A 17665-nucleotide genomic window follows, 5' to 3' on the forward strand; every position below is an offset into this window, starting at 1 on the left:
TTCTGTCTCTCTTTCTCTCTCTGGATCAGGATGTAGCACTCTCAGTTACTGCTTGTATGGTTTCCATACTCCCTGCTGTGATGATAATGAACTAAACCTATGAGACTGTAAGCAAGCCCCCAATTAAATGCTTTCTTTTATAAGAGTTGCCTTGGTTATGATGTCTTCTCACAGCAATAGAACAGTGAGTAAGACATTTCCTAACTAATATGTTTTCATTTTACTCTATACTCAGTTGTTGGATTTATCTATCGCTATCAAACAAACCACCTAGAATGGAGTAGCTAAACAATGATTTATTTTCTTAAGTCTCTGGGGAGCTGGGAAGGGCATTTCTCTGCTGCTTTAGGCTGTTGTCACTTACATGCAATGTAGTAGAAGAGCTAGCTGGGTCAGAAGATCCAGCTCAGAAGATCCATGGTAGATAGAGTTTCATATCTGACAATTGGTGCTCTTGTTGGCTGTGCTGCCTTGTTTCTTTCCAGTGTGGCTTCCCATCCCTTAGTTCAGCAAGTTAGCTTCACACTTGCTTCTTGAAAGCAGCACAGGAAGACTGCTGAGAGTGGAGTGGTGGAGGCTGCACAGCTCCACCAGGAACCAAGCAGTCTTTCTGTCAACACATCATCAGCCTAGATTTATATCCTGCTGAGAGGGAACTGCAAAGAGTCTGTATTCAGACATAACAAATTACAAACTGTTTGTCCAGCCCAGGAAATCTTCCTTGCCTCTGTCTTTTGGATTGTTTTTACTTCTACTGAATTTCAGTATTTGGGAAGTTAGATATAAAGGCTAGATATATTAAAGTTAGACATTTGGGTCTGGACTATACAGTAATAATATTTCATGTTGTAAAGCATTAGGAGAAACGTGTTACCTAGTTGTTACTAATTCAGAATGCTAAAATTGGATTAGTAGATGACTATATGAGTCCTTCATCATTATCTGTTTTTTCCCCTTAAAAGTAAATATGTTCTGTGTGGTGTGTTGAAACACTATGATTTTAGCATATTAAAACATGGTTAATATAACAAAACAAGTTATGTAAACTTCATATCAATTCATAAAGATTTTCCTTGGTCTTTTAAATTTCTGTGTAGTACTCCATTCCACTCCATTGTGTTCTTGTGTAGTTATGACTGAATCCTTAAGTTGTTTGTAGTTTTGTCTTATGTTGATCCTTCAGGGTTTAATTTACACATGTATTATTTTCAAGTTTTGTAGAACAATCATTTAGGCAGAATCTGTATTTTAACCATCTATGTTTATGTCAAATACCCTTCCATTGCATGTGTGTGTGTGGTTCTATGCAGAGTGTATCTCCAAATTTCTAGATATTTGTGCATCTTTTAAACGAGGAACAGTGTGTCATTGTAGGATCAACTTTTTATTTTCTCTCCTGAGGCTGGCATCTTTTTTTATTCCTAAGAGCCATAATATGTTCTGAGTTTATGTATTTTGAGAATTACTTATTTGTACTCTTTGCTCATTTCTTCTCAGTTTCTAGGATCTCCTAGGATGATTAGACATTTGTGATAAGTTTTTCCCCACTTTTCACTTTTTAACCTTGTTTACAATGCTTTTTATCAAACAAATTGAATTTTACATATAGTAGAATTTATTTTTAAAATTTGTGGTCTCAATTTTGAGTCATAATTGAAAGACCTTCTGTTCTATTAAGTTTATAAAGGAATTAGCTGGTTTCTTTTTTCATTAGTATTTTCATGCTTCTTGCTTTTGTTTGGAAAACTTTCATCCAAGTTGAGTTTTTGTTTGAATATGACAAGAAATAAGGATTCAGCTTTTTAGATGGCTACTCAGTTTGCCCGCATTATTGAGAGAAAAGCTCATTCTTCACCCTGACTTGAGATGGCAGCTCTTTTCATCTATGATTGTCTCATATGTATTTGGATTCTCTTCTGTTTGGCTTAATGAATAATGCCAGAGCACCTTACTGGAATGCCTTTATGTGGGCATTCCAGTATATTCTAGTATTCAGTAATGCCAGTTCTCCAACAACCCTTGGTTTTTATTGCTGATACCAGAACTTTATGGAAGGCTGTTTCCTGTTATTTTTCAACATGAGCTTTATAATCAAATGCCTTGTTCTAGAGGGAGGAAAAACTTGTTAATGGGTTTTACTGGGATTTCTTTAAATTAAAAAATTAACTTTGTGCAAACTGACATTTTGATGACACTGGTTAGTCATATTCAAGAAGATGGCCTGTCTTTACCTGTAGGGCTCTGCATCTGAGATCTTCAAGAGTGTTTGAACATTTTCTTTTTACTTGTGGTATTGTAAACCTCACCTACTGTATCATATAGCTGAAGGGTTCTACTTTTTTTTTTTTAAACTAATTTTACACCTTGAGACCTTACTGCCTTGTTCCTTGTCAGCCTACTCTAGGGCATATTGTTCAGTTTCTGTGACTTCTGTATCTCTTATTTTCCTTCACATTTAACTCAAGGAGATTTATAGCCATCTCTGCTGCTTTTCAGGATGTTTTAGATATTCAAATCTAGGCTAACATCAAATCATGGCTCACTGCAGAATGCTTGACAGGGCTTACTCCAAGGGGATAAAATTTGCTTGGTTGGCACAGGCTTCTCCAAATAAGATAATTATAATGATAGTAGTATCTCACCAGATGCTATCTGTGACATTTGTTTTTAGTAGCCAGTTATGGAATAGACTAGCATTTCTAACAGAAACTGAGCATGTATGATTGCTTCCCACAATAAGCTTTAATTATAATTATCTCTCATTTGTTTATATTCTATCTCCCATTCTCTAAATCAGTAGGCAGTACTTTTTCTGACCAGCAAAAGACCAGATGGTAACTATTTTAAGCTTTGTGGGCTTTTCAGTCTCTTTGACCATAGATTATAGTAAACAAAAAAGGCATAGTACAGTTCCAGTAGAATTTTACTTAAAGAATTGGTAGTGGACTAGATCTGCTCTCTGAATTATTATTTGATGACTCTTGCTCTAAACCCATCTCTTGAAAGTGTATGCATAAGTATGTATGTTACACATGCATGCATGTGCTCTCACGTGGAAGCCAGAGGTTGTTGACATTAGGTATCATCCATAATCTATCACCACTTTATATTTGAGACAGGGTCTTTCACTGAACCTGGATCTCATCAGTTAGACTGAACTGGAGATTCAAAAGGCCCCATAGGGTTTCTTTTGTCTTGGCTTCCTCAGCTCTAGGATAACAGGTGTGTGCTTCCATATCTGGTTTTTTATGTGGGTTCTGGGGATTAAACTCAAGTCTTAACTTAATAGCAAGGCATTTACTGAGTCATCTCTCCAGTCCTGTTAAATCACATTTGAGTTTAAAATCTTGCTCTATAGCATTAATAGGTCTTTAGGCCCCTTTGTTTTATCTTAACTGTATAACATCACACACACACACACACACACACACACACACACACACACACACACACAGAGAGAGAGAGAGAGAGAGAGAGAGAGAGAGAGAGAGAGAGAGGAGTTTCCCCTTTATATTTCTTGCAGCTTTCACAAAGATAGCCTTCTCTTTTATAACTTTCTACCTGTGTTGATATAAGAAATATAAAAACATTTTAATCTGTTCTCTCTTTTTGAACTCATATTATTTCAATAGAAGTTGGAATTTTGTGTGGGAAATAGTCTGTACAAATCAGTTTCTTTTTTAGTAGTCCTTGAAAATGGTGACTTTTTTTCAAACACCAACAGATCTTTGGCTTTAATAATCAGTCAAGTTAATCAGTGGGATTCATCAGACATTAAAGAAGCAAATTACAGGTGTATTTATAAGGTGTCGTGATCCAGCATGTCTCAGCCTTAGACCATGAGGTTCTACCTGAGTGGGGATGTGTGGACCTGGAAGCTTTGAGGAACCCAATGGCGATAAAGACCAAACACAGGCATCTTGTCATCTTCAGAGAACTCTCAGTTCCATGTTGTAGAACTAGAGCCATTTCTTTATTAGCCATCTTTTCTGGTGTCTCTTAACCATCCTGCTAATACTATGAGGCAACCATTTCTCTCTTTGTTCTCTCTCCTCTCGCCCACTTCTCTCCTAACCTTCTGTCCTCATACATTACTCACATACCTCTGCCCAGGTGCAGGTCTATACTGATGCTTAGGTGCATAGATATGCAAATAAGGAGGCATATTATCCTGAGGCCATGGTAAACAAAAGTATCCCTGCTGACATTAACAATACAATAGTGGCGGGAGTTTCCTGGCACCACTGCTGTTTATGATGGCCAGAACCTGGGACCCGATATTCGGTCCCCCACAATAAGGCTGCTGCCAAGGAACATTTTTAACGAAGGCTCTGTCAGTCTTGCAGACAGTTCTGTCCTCATGTGTTATTTCAGTGCGAGTTGGATGTTTAAGACGTTAAAGTTCACTCTTGAGGGTTAGTTTCATCTCAGAAATTGCAAAGGTGTTGATGCTTGATGAGATGGTAACAATGGTTCATTGTGCATTGTAGTCACTAATGTGGCAGAACAGACAGGAACTGCTGCCTGTCTAATTCTCAAGTCTGAGAAGAAGTCCTTCTGTGGTGGCTGTGAAGAGCTGTGATAATGTAAGGTGTCATTGTATGAAGTGGGAGCACAGGAAACTTGAAAGAGAAAGGGTAGTGTGTGTGACTGGAGAGTGAAAGCAGAAGAGAGGCTTTCCTTGAAAGCAGGAGGTGGCAGTTGGCCTGTCAGCTCTGCTGCTCGCCCTCCCACAGTAGGTTTATGGAGCTGTGAGCGAGCCGCCCTGAAGCAGCTCTCTGGCTCCACCTGTGGTTCTTCCGCTGCATCAGCAGTGAGAAGCTGCAGTGGAGAGCGGAGGCTGTTCTGCAGTTCTCTGCAGTACTTTAAACCCATGGCCTTTCTCCACTTGCTCATAAAAGCGAATGAACTTGAGAATAGTGGGGAGGTTTCTGGATACAAGATTAGGTGGTGTGTACAAAGGCTGTGAAAACCTATAAGTGTGCTCTACCAAAAGGAAATGTCTGCTCCCTCTCAATGAGGGAGTTATCCACTTTGCTCCTTTGCTCTAATACAAGGGCTTCTTGCTAGAGATGTTAAGAGTGCCAGGGGAGTGCTTGCTTTGGCAGCACATATGCTAAAATTGGAACGATACAGAGAAGATTAGCATGGCCCCTGCACAAGGATGATATGCAAATTTGTGAAGCATTCCATATTTTTAAAAAAGAGTGCCAGAAGGAAAAGATGTTACAATATAGCTGAACCTGACTTTTTTGTTTTGACATGTACCAATGGATAAATAGTCTATGCTTAAAAGACAAAATTTTGGTTGAGAACAAGTGTCATTGTAACCTAATAAAAATACTATTTACTCATAGTGACTTTATTTGCAGTGGCCATTATCTGTTTAATACACACTTGAAAAGTCTGATATATGCTATCTGTTCTTCAGAATAACCCTGTAGAGTATGGTTACTTACTTGTTTTTAAGAGTTTTTTTGTGTGACAGTTTCATACATGTATATAATGAATTTAATTATTCTCACCTCCCCATATTACCTTCCTTATTATCCCCAGCTTCTTTCACTGAAACTTTTCTTCTTCCCAGTAAGCCTCCTTCTTACTTTTATGTCTTTTAATGTATGTGACCCATTGAATTTAAATGGGGCTTTAGCATGAGCCTGGTTAGAAGGTTGTTTACTAGGGAGCTTTATGCCATCCAAAGAGAGTGACACTCCTTTCTCCCCATGCACCATTAACTCAGTCCTTTAGGGAGGGGTGTGGTCTCAAGCTCTTACCCATTTTGTGATGAAGTTTTGATGATTGTAGTCTTGCATGGGTAGCCACAGTTGCAGTGAGTTCATGAGTTTGTAAGGTATGTCATGTTCAGATGACCTTGTTTTGGAGTGGGAGGTGTATGTGCTATACATGTCCTTTTAACAACTGGGCACTCCATAGTCACTTTCTCTGTACTTTAACCAATTATGAGTCTTAATATCTAACTGCTGTCCACTACAAAAGACCCTCCTCTGCTGAGGGCTGCACTAATCTATGGGTATTAGTGAGGCAGTTGGGTATTATGTCTCTTTAGCAAAATAATAATAATAGGTTCTCCCCTTGGAACTATGGGTTCATGGCTGGGTTTACAGTACTAAACAAGAGTTCCATTGTCTGAAACAGGCCTTAAATCCAACCAGAAGGTGATGTGTTGTCACTGTAGCATTCGTACCAGTATTGCAACAGCCATGCTAGACTGACTGTTATTGTAGCTCACAGAGTTTACCCTTGGGTGAGACTCTTGATGACTTCTCTTCTAGGAGCCTGCACAGAATCTCTTACACATAAAGCTTCATCACTGTCTTCTCTCTGTCTGCAATGGCAGATCTAGTTGCTACAGATTCAGATTTTCTTCCACTCTCCTCCTTACTTTAAAATGATTTGTATCTTGGGACTGCCTTGTAGGTTGACAGTGAATAAGGATATTGATTGTGATGGTTGATGTAAATTGTCTACTTGACAGAATCTCATTGGAAGATGGGCCTCCAGACGTGCCTATGGGGAATTATATTGATTATGTTGATAGGGGAAGACACACCCACTGAAGGTACCATTCCATAATGGAATCTAAACTATATAAATGTAAAACGTGAGCTGAGCAGCAGCATGTATTTTTCCTTCTCTGCTTTCTGACCGGATGTGTTGTAACCATCCAGTTCCTACACCTTGACTTTCCCACTATGGACTATGAACCAGATTAAACCCTGTCTTCCTAAAGTAGCCTTTGTCAAAGTATTTCATCAAAGCAATAGGAAAAGGAATTAAGATTGATAATAATAAGAGTTATAACTTTTTTTTAGGACACACTTTTGATGTTGAATATAAATGGCTTAAACCTTTAAGAATTAATGATTTTATTTTTAATTATGTGAATATGTTTGTGGGTTTGTGAATGTGGCTGTAGTGCCCAAATAGTACAGGTGAGGGATTCAGACCCTCTAGAGCTGGAGTTTTAGGTGGCTGATAACCCTCAGATGACTCATGTGGGAGCAGGAAATGGAACTTGGCTCCTCTGCAAGAACAGTATGCCCTCTTAGCTACTGGGCCATCTTACCAACCCCAGCTTCTGCTTTTTTTTTTTTTTTTTTTTTTGAGAAAGAACTTAATAAAAACTGACAGTATTTACCAAATTCAGTATGTAAATATATTATGACTCAGCAATCCAGTTTTAGGACTCTGACCTACCAAATAATACCTGCCCAACTGCATAAAATGTGTCTTGAAGACATTTATGTCAATAATTTCTTACTCTAAATATTCTAAGAATGAGAATGTCAGTACAAATCTAGGTTGTCTGTAGGCCAGAAAATCTTAGATTTCTTTTTCCAGAGTCACAAAGGAGACAGGTTTGATAGGAATGTGGCAAATATTCTCATAGTCACTTTTAGATGTTTTAGTATTTATGCTGGGTATTTTTCACATATCAGCTTGTAAGTCTTTGCAAGCAGCCCTACAAGAATTGGTGTGTCATCATCGTTGTGATAGAGATAAGATGTCTTGAGCTAAATGGCTGGCATCTGGAGAAATAACGTGGCATCTGTGTGTCTAGCTCCTGTGTTATGTTGGTGTATCAGGAATGGCAGCAGATTGTGAAAAACAACTGCATTGTCTATTTTGTTACTCTCCTTTATCTTTCCCAGTTTACCCTTCTTTACTCCTTAATAAGTCTTCTTACCATATGGTCACCTTTGGGTCACTCTGTTGCTTAAAGTAGCCCACCCATTTTCATTAACTTGGAATGAGTGTTATGCATATTAATTAGATTTTGTTTTTTGTCTCTCTGACAACTGGATTTAAAAGGAGGACAAGTTTGTTTTGGCTCCTAGTTCCAGTCTGTTGTTTCTAACTCGATTTCATCTGAGCCTGTAGTGAGGCTTAACATCATGGTGGAAGGGTGTGGTATAAAAATACTCCTCACCTCTAGTATCCAGGAAGCAGAGAACAGTAACAGGAAGGGTAACAGTAACAGGCATGACCACAGCGATACATTTCCTCCAACCAGGCCTCACCTTGCACTACCTTCCAATAGTTTATTTAGATTTTGAATTAATCAATGGATTATTTAACGATTAATAATTAGATTCCTCATGATCTAGTGCATGTTGGAAATATCAGCATAGGAAGACCTAGAGGTGTTAATGTAATCTAGGCATCTCTCAATCCAATTGAATTGACAGTCAAGGTTAGGTATGACATACTGAACTCCATAGTCAGGCTTTCAGGCTAATCTGTCCAGCCTGTGTCCTCTCCCACTCAGTCTCCTACTGTTCTGCTCTGCTACCTGTGCTGTAACTGAGTGAAATTATTCTCTACTCCTCTGTAAACATGCATTTCCTGTTTAAAAGTTGCTGTTTGAAAACTGTTTGATCATTTCCTAGCTGAGAGTGCCAGATGCAATACCTAATCTCCCCAGCTCTTTGCTATCCCACTTTTCCTGTTTGACTTTGAAATGAAATGATGTCTGTAAAATGCTTAGTGCCATTCCTGGCAGCTAGTGATCATCAGTGTAACTGCATCAAAATGAAGTTGGGAAAAGTACAAGATGGAAGTGGAACATCTTGTGGTGTGAAGAAGAAAGTGTAATGGGGGCAGAAGCAAAGCTCTCCCTGGTGGAATAATACTGACATAGAGGAGGAGAGAGGGAGTTATAAAGTCACCACTCCACACTAGAGTGAGTGGGTGATAGTTGAGTGAGAAGTAGGATATTTTTGCATAATCTCAGTTCATTTCTTCATGGTTTGCCAGTTGATGACAAGCAAAAACATAGTAACTATAGTGGAGCAACTTGGCAATCAATACTTTAATGACTCTAAATTAATGACATGATCAAAATTAACTTTAGTGTTGGGAGAACTAACTAATCCGTACTTCCCATGTGGTCTAAGAAGATACCATCGTCTGTTGGTATTTGTTCCAGGAGTTTATTACTTTCCTCTGATCATGACAAAACATCCCACATTGAAGATTGGCCCACACTGGGAATGTATCCTCTTCAGACATGACAGGAACAAGAAAAGGAAGGCAGAAGCTTCTGCATATATGTTACAAAAGTTCTAATGCCTTGTGTGATCTTGAGCTGGGTTATAGAGTGGTATAAAGTCACTTCAGAACATTGGGCAATGACACAATTTGGTCAACAAGTCTAGATATGGTAAGGATGTTTTGTCATGTGGTTATGTGAGAGAATGCCTGTGGGAAGCCTTAGGAGTAGAGAGCAGTGTTTTTAGCTGGTTCAGGAAAGACATATGTAAGAGCAGAGGAGAATTCCACAGCAAATGAGCTAAATGTAAGTGTGTTGGGTTTTCATAGTGGATTCATGGAGATTCTTTGTATTGTTAGAGTTTTGATAAGTTTGAAGTTGTAGCAAGCTAAACTTTTGTTTTGATTGTTTGCTTCATTTTGTTTTTATCACGCCATAGTTGAGGCATTGTATCCTAGGAGAAACTTCAAAAGTTCCTTATTTGGGATCACTGTATGGAGTAATGGATTGGTTTTTCAACTTCCTAAAGACAGGAACAGTTTGAGAGCATCCCCCAGGGCTCATACTGTGGACCTGGAAACAGGGTACCAATTTTCTAAAACCATGTTTCCCATGGTTGTAACTTCCTACTGTTCTGACTTTGTCCAAAGCCATAATAGCATAACAAGAAAGATGGGTATATTATAGTATCTATTGTATTATTGTAATGGGTTACATAATATTTCTCACAACTGAACATTTGATGATGCTTGATTGTAAACAATGTGAGCTTCTAATCCCTGGTAAGAGCTGTGAATGTAGCACATTCACATATCTGTTTGAACAGGTAGTTGGATTAAAATGATAATATTTCAGTTAAAGTTAAAGAGGTTTGCAAGGCTGCAAATATTCTTGCAGGAAAAGCCAAGATCTGTTTGTTTCTTTTCCAAGAACACATATCTCTGTTGTCACCATTGTAAGACACAAATTGCTGCCCTTGAATTAATCTGCCCTAAAATCTGTCACTGATTATTGTGGCTTAGCACAGCATTAGGAAGAAAAAAGAGAGATTGAAGCTGAGAATGGTGGCCCACACACCTGTAATCTTAGCACTTGGGAAGCTGAGTTTTAGGATGATTGTTAGGAATTCAAGGATACCCTGAGCAAGTACCAGGCCAGCCAAGACTCCATAAAGATTTAAAACTCAGTATTTACCATAGCTCTTAAAAAAAAAATCTGCTCTGTCCAGCTGCGGATGCCCTAGCCTCAGAGCCCTCATCCAGTGGCTGATGGAAGCAGAGGCAGACATCCACATATACACACTGAACTGAACTGTGGAACTTAGTTGCAGAGAGGGAGGAATGAAGATCAAAGGGGTCGGTACCAGGTTGGAGAAACCCACAGAAACAGCTGGCCTGAACAAGAGGGAACACATCGACCCCAGATGCTGTCTGGGAGGCCAGTACAGGATTGATCCAGACCCCTGAACATGGATGTCAATGAGGAGTCCTCTGCACTCTAGGAGGCCCCTGGTAGTGGATTAGTATTTTTCCCTGGTGTAAGAAGATATTTTGAGAGCCCATCCCGCGTGGAGGGATGCACTCTTGCCCTGGACACAGGGAGAAGGGCTTAGGCCCAGCCCAGGATGATGTGGTGGACTTTGTAGAGCCCCCGTTGGGTGCCCTTCCCTGCCTGGGGAGTAGAGGGTGGATGGGGTGGGGGTAGGTTAGGATGGGGGAGGAAGGGGGAGGAGGAGGGAGAGGGAGAAGGGAGTGACATGTGAAACAAGCTTGTTCCTAATTTGAACTAATAAAAAAAGAAAAAAGAAAAAGAAATGAAAAAAAATCCTGCATATAATCCCCATAGAATGCCTACTGCTGTAGAGTTCTTTGACTTCAGATGAGCCTTCAAAAATTTAACTGGGACAAGCATATAAGATAGTGAAGTTATATGGCCAAGATATGTAGGATTACATAGCCTGAATTATTTAAATATTGGAAGGTAGAATAGTTGATCTTCAGGTAGCTTTTCTGACATTAATTAGCAAGGCCAACATTCTGAGAAGGGAAGAAATAGCAGAGCAGAGAAGGGGAAAGGGAATTCTGCCAGGGAGCATATAAAACAGTGCTGGAGTCTGGAGGCCTGCTGCTCCTTATTCTCCACCTGATCAGATATATAACTCTGGGCAGTTTATTTAACCTCCAAGTTCCACTCATCTCTGACAATCATTGAATTTTCTCTAATACTGTAATGTTATTCTAATAGTACCTACTTTATAGTGTTGTGTGGATCAGATTTTTTCTTCCTAAATAGAACTTATATAAAATAAGTGCCCAGTGTCTATAGTTGATATTCTTAGGCTAGCCTCAGAAACAGTGAGTTGTGTGTTTAGGCAAGCCTCAGATACTAGACTTAGTTCCTTTCAGGAGTGCTGACCCTGATTCTAGAGAATTAAGGTGCTATTTCTGTGCCAACATCAGTAGCCAATCGTGTGTACTGACAATATTACTCGATACATGTTGTGATTTTATTTTGTTGTTGATTACAGTATAAACTAATAAAAATCATAGAGGCAAAATCTGAAGAATTGTGAATGAAATCTAAGAAATCACATGCTATTCCTGACAGTGTTCATATAATAAAGAAACTAAAACCAGCATTGGCTTAACCAGAACAAACAGACAAAACAAGAAACAACTCAGGCTTGCAACTTGTGCCAAATGCCAGTAGAGACTTATGAGGAAATTCCTAAAAATCAGATGGATTCATAATTTTATGGGGAAAGTTACTCAGGGCAGATAAGCTGGCTTGGGTAAAAGTCCACCAGGCAGATGGACATGTATAATTCTAATAGCAGTTTCACTCAGATGCACTTACTCAGTTCAGGCTTGTTATTGCCTCTTCAGTGGGAAATGTAGTGTATGCCTAGCTCAGGAAGTATAGGGATCTGACCAGTGTCAAGGTAGGCTTTCCTGAACTAAAGGGCTGAGAACCCTCAGTCTTGATGCCAATGAGGATTTGACTCCTCATGATATCACTGACCATTTTGAAGCAAGTGGTTTGGCTCTGGCTCAGAAATTGCTTGTAATGCCTGGTTCTGATGTTCTTCTGTTTGTCATTGTCTTGGGATGAGACTTTATACCTTTATACCTCAGACTCACCTTGGGTAGGTTATATAGGCTGGCTTTGAACTCAAGATGCTTCTGCCCCTGCCTACTGAGTGCTGAAGTACAGATATTTGCCATTGTAATTGGCTCAATGCTCTGCTTTGAATTAAAACTTCACAATTCAACTTGGTATAGCAATATCAGCAATGCCCTTTTCTCTCTGGTTTGTTGTTTCACTGCCTGGTGGACATGCTTCAGTTTTACCCGGAGTCATTTGATCTCCTGATGAACAAAGAGGTGTAACGACCCCAGAGCCTCAGTTTCAGTACATCCTTGGTAGTCAGCTCACTGGATTAAAAAAAATACCGTGTTCCCTATTACTGTTCTTATGCTCTGAAGCCCACCAGTCCAATTGGAATTGCAGTGAAACTGTGGAATAGCTGTACCAAACTTGGTGAAGATATGGCAGAGTGACCAGATGCTCAAGAAAACATGGTCCTGTGTGAGTGTTAGAGCTAGTTATAGCATCTGGAGTTGTCCTCTGACCTTCATATGTGTGCTGTGGCATGTACACACTGAACACATACGCAATAATAATAAAGTTTTAAAAATGGATTTGGATTACAATTGATAAAAAGTTGCAGCTAATATATATAATATCAAAGAAGTACATTTTTTTCACTACTGCATTCATTTCATCCCTTCTTTCTAAAAATAAAGTATTTCACTCCAGAGACCATCCAAGAGGTCAAAATATAGTTGAGAGATGATAGGGTTACAGGTAGAAATGGGGGTTTGAGGCCAATGGAGTGGCTCTTGGTTATAGAAGAGGAGGATTCTGCAAACAAAGGAATAAATGATTGTATAGAAGAGAGTTGTCAATTACCTAGCTACTTAATACCTGGAAGGCTAAGACTCTGAATGGAGACTTCAGTAGCTCCTTGACTTGGGGGACAAAGGGTTTGGAGTTAATTACTCCCATAAACACAACAAAATTTTAGTCAAAATTCTAGAAGGAGCATTGTTTAGCCATACTAATCGCATCCAGGGCTGGAGAGATTGATTGCTCAGCAGTTAAGAGCATGTACTATTGCAGAACCTGAATCCCTTCCAAAACCCATGTACCTCACAACTCCAGTTCCAGAACAGCTTCCAGCTCTTATAGGCATTTGCACACACACACTCACACACACACACACACACACACACACACACACGCACGCACACACACACACACACACACTCACACTCACACTCAGGGTGGGGGAGGGAGGAAGATAGAGGGAGAAAAGAGACTAACCACAAGTCAAGCATTATATCTCATGCCTTTTATCCCAGCACTAAGGATACAGAGATAGGCAGATTTCTATAAGCTCAAAGCTAGCCTGATCTACATACTATGTTCCAGGCCAGCTAGGGCTATATAGTGAGACCCTGTCTTAAAAAAAAACAGAGTTAATGATGACAGTGAGGCATTCAAGGGCCACCCAAAAAAGGGCAAAATGATTAGATGTTGAGAAAGGACTTCATAGTTCTCATACTTATTTTGTGTTTTCACAGTGAAGCCAAACAGTTACATACATGGAACCCAGGACTCAGACAATACTGCTAGAATTAAAAATAGAATAGTTAGAAACTTACCCCACTAACACAGTTACAAACAAGGGCTCGCTTCCTGAAAACTGGACTCTCACGTTAAAGGTAGCTAATAAACATGCTCCAGCTAAGCTTAGACATTAACCATTCAGGATTGGACAGTCCCTGTTTGCATGAAGTACCTGGATTTTTCAAGAACTTGTCCTATATTAACCACCCTTTTTTTGTGTTCGAGGACTTGCTCTTGGTCAGTGCTGTGCCTCCCATATGGCTCAAGCTGATATTCCTATAAAGCCTTCCCCTATATTCCTCTGGGTCTAGTCTTGTCCTAGAGTTTCTGTAGCAAACTTTCTTTTTGGCCACCAACACCGAAATAACGACTTGGAGACTTACTGTTAATCTTGAAAGCTTGTTCTTTAGCTTAGGCTTGTTTCCAACTGGCTTTTATAATTTAAATTAATCTGCTTCTATTAATCCACATTTTCCCATGTGGCTTTTTGACCTTTCTTCCATTTCTGTATATGTGACTCCCACCATGACTTTCTGGCATCTGCTGCCACACCAGATCATAACCCTGAGTTCCTCCCTCTACTTGGAAGTCTCGCTTATTCTCTCCTATCTAGCTATTGGCCTTTTAGCCTTTTATTAAACCAATCAGGTACCTTAGGCAGGTGAGGCAAAACAGACACATCTTCATGAAGTGTAAACAAATATCCCACAACAGTTTCTACATCTAGAACCTGGTAACTAACTGTGGTAGATCCCTGCCATTTGAATAAAATAAGAAACTGTGAGTTTATTGAGATAGAGCTAAAACAAAACAAAACAAAACTGAATGCTTAGTGAGGGCCACGATAGCTACATACTTTCAAACTAACTCTCCAAAAGTGGTAGTTAATTGTAAAGATGAAATGTGTGTTCTCTTTCTCTTATGATAGACAACCCAAAGAAAATCACTTTACTGAAATGATGAAAGTAAAAGTCATTGACAGTAGGATGAGCTGACACAGCCTACCAGCTGAGAAGGTGCCACATGCAAAGCATCCTCCAAAGATGCACCTCTGAGTATGATGATGGAGAGGTGTAAGGCCAGACCACATGGTGACATGGCCTACAAACTGACACACATGTAACCTAAAGTGCCAAGGTTAAGAAAGTCCAGGGAACATTGAACATTTATTGTAATTTGAGAAAATATATTCCAACTTGGATCTAGAAACTATAGATGATACTCGAGGAGCAACTTAAGTAACAAATTCAGGATTGGGGCTTAGATGGTATGATAAATTTATGTAATTTTTTAATTTGTAAGAGATTATGTTGTACTAAAGTCTGTGTATGACGAAGCTTCGGTTTGGTTGTTTGACTTAGCTGCTTTGTAAAAAGAGTTCTGTATGCTGTACTTACAAGTCTTCTGCAAGTTAATGGTTGATTCAAAGTTAAAAAAAAATGTATATCTATATACCAGCACCAAATAACTATAAAGTGAAAATTTTAGAGTATATTTTTTAAAATATGATGTATTTGGCCAATAAATTTACTCTGTGTCTATAGATTAGAACACATTGCTATTTATAGCAGAACTATACCATGTTTATGGTTGGGAACTCAATATTGTTAAAATTCTGGTTCTCATCAAATTGAACTATGTGTGCAAAGTTGTCAGGATAAACCCCCAACAGGCCTTTTTTTTTCTTTTGCATGTTTGTAGTGATGGACAGAATTTACAATTCCTATGCAAATACAAAACAAATTAGAAAAATAGCTATCCTGAGCATGCTACACGTCAGAAACATAGATGGAGTTGTTTATGCCTTTCCACAGTGTCCGAATTTATTGGATGATTAACTGTAAATTCACATGCTATGTTGGCTTTCTTGGCTGCAATTTACCTAGTAGCTCTGATATCCCTTGGTAGCTAGCTGAGCAAATCCATGTTCTTTTATTATACTCTTAAGTTTACATTAGACCACATATTACATATCACAGTACATCAGCCTATTTAACTGTCTATGTGGGATAAGGTTAAGGAAGTTGCAGCAGAGTTGAAGAATGGCTTTCTGAGAAACGGAAGCAGATATAGATGACAAAGAGATTCACCATAGGTGATATGTAAGATATTAAGAACCCACCAGAAGGTTTGCTGGCATCTTAACTTCAAAGTCTAGCTATTGAGGAGCATCAGGGTAAAGTGGAGTTGCCCTGCAAAATATGTGATCCTGGAAGTTCTAGAGATGAAGTACAGAACCAGATCTAGACTAGGCCTTGGAGTAGACCCAGTCAGCAATGGGGACAGACCCCACTTGACACCCTAGGGAAACTTGGAAATTTCCTTGATGTATACAGTGACTAGTCAGATGACATCATGTGAGGGCTATTGACGACTCCTCTTTATGTGGTCCAGATGTGACCATTGTGGAACCACTGTCTGGTATGTTCAGTAAGTTCTCAGGCCTAGTTTTCCTGGTATGATTTTTTTTTAATATGCCATGTGCTCATATAGTCCCATCTTACTTGTTCTACTTTTAGGAATAATTTAATTTTGTGTCTTGAAGGTAATGCTAGAGAGATAGTACTTCTTTTACAAATTGTGCGTGACTGTGTGTGTGTATATACTTCAGTGTACATGTGCATGCAGGTTCGAGTGTGTCTGCATGTGAAAGCCAGAGGCCAACCTCGGGTGTTTTCTTCAATTGCTTCTCTGCCTTATTTTTCACCTAGGCTGGTCACTGGCTGCCTCCACAGTCCCACCCCACACCCAGTGCGGGAGTTACAGGGCTTGTACTGCTTTGCCTGTCTTTTTACATGAGTGCTAACTCATGCTTGTGCATACACTTTGCAGACTGAGCCATTCCCTTGTTTAGGTGGCCAATGAGGTGCAGAGTCATCTTGCTGTTGTGTTTTCACTTAAAATGGAGTTCAGTGATGCTTGTAAAATGGACAAAGCAATCATTAAAGACTTTTACCAATTTGGAGTAACCTAGAACAGTCTGATCTCAACAATAACCGCATCCAGTTCTATAAAAAGAAGACACAGAGAATAATGATTAAAGCATCTGAGAAGTTGGGGATTCCTTTCCTCCGCCTAGCTTGTATTGCTAGGATGTTGGCTTGGAGGCTGAGTGCAGAGCTCTGATCAACCCAGTTCTGTTTTGCTTGTGGGGTGAGAGTACCATGCTGTTAGAGGGAAGCTGAGAGGCCAGAGACTACTGCCCTTACCCAGCACCATGCCAGCTAAGCAGGGATGACACTTCAAGAGAATCTGACCACTGTCCTCACTCTCAGCTCCAGGGCAGGAAGTGTGATCTTGTTGGAGGAGGCTGGATGATACAAGTGTTTAATTCAGACCTTGAGACTGGAGGGTGCCTTTAATCTGGGTCACACCTTCTGTTGGAAGTGTGTCACTGTGGGGGTGGGCTTTGAGGTCTTTTTCTCAAGCTAAACTTTATGTGACAGTCAGTTGACTTCCTGTTGCCTCTGAGTCAAGATGTAAGGACTTTCAGCTCCTCTTCTGCCTGCACACTGCTGTGCTCCCCACCATGATGTAAGGACTCTCAGCTCCTCTTCTGCCTGCACACTGCTATGCTCCCCACCATGATGGACTAACCTCTGAACTGTGAGCGAGCCACCACAATTAAATGTTTCCTTTATAAGAGTTACCAGGGCCATGGGGTCTTTTCATAGCAATAAGAAACCCAAACTAAGACTCGGGTTAAGAATAGATCTCAAAGACTGTCCTCAAACTACTCATTTAAAAGTCTGAATTTATTGTATCAGACTGGAGCAATTTGTGCCCTAGAACATTATTGGAAACAATTGGGCAATCAAATAGCAATTAGTGGAGCCTAGCAGCTGTTTACAATACTAGCAGACACAGAGAACCTAGCCAATGAGGGAAATTTGTGCAAATTCCAAGGCTCTGTTCTCTGAGGAGCAACATTGGAGGTCTTATATTGCAGATCAGATA

The 17665-nt window shown here is 39.7% G+C and overlaps 1 protein-coding gene and 1 non-coding gene across 10 annotated transcripts in view; both read left to right on the forward strand.

The window, feature by feature from the left end:
• The window catches only part of Rps6ka5 (ribosomal protein S6 kinase A5), a 156887-nt gene that overhangs the window by 65533 nt on the left and 73689 nt on the right, over window positions 1-17665 (forward strand). The gene's annotated exons all lie outside the window — the stretch shown is intronic.
• LOC113836189 lies at window positions 5093-5199 on the forward strand. The gene has a single exon (XR_003486179.1). It is a non-coding gene; the product is annotated as a U6 spliceosomal RNA (small nuclear RNA).

This window comes from Cricetulus griseus, chromosome 5 (assembly GCF_003668045.3).
Source record: "Cricetulus griseus strain 17A/GY chromosome 5, alternate assembly CriGri-PICRH-1.0, whole genome shotgun sequence".
Classification (NCBI taxonomy): domain Eukaryota; kingdom Metazoa; phylum Chordata; class Mammalia; order Rodentia; family Cricetidae; genus Cricetulus; species Cricetulus griseus.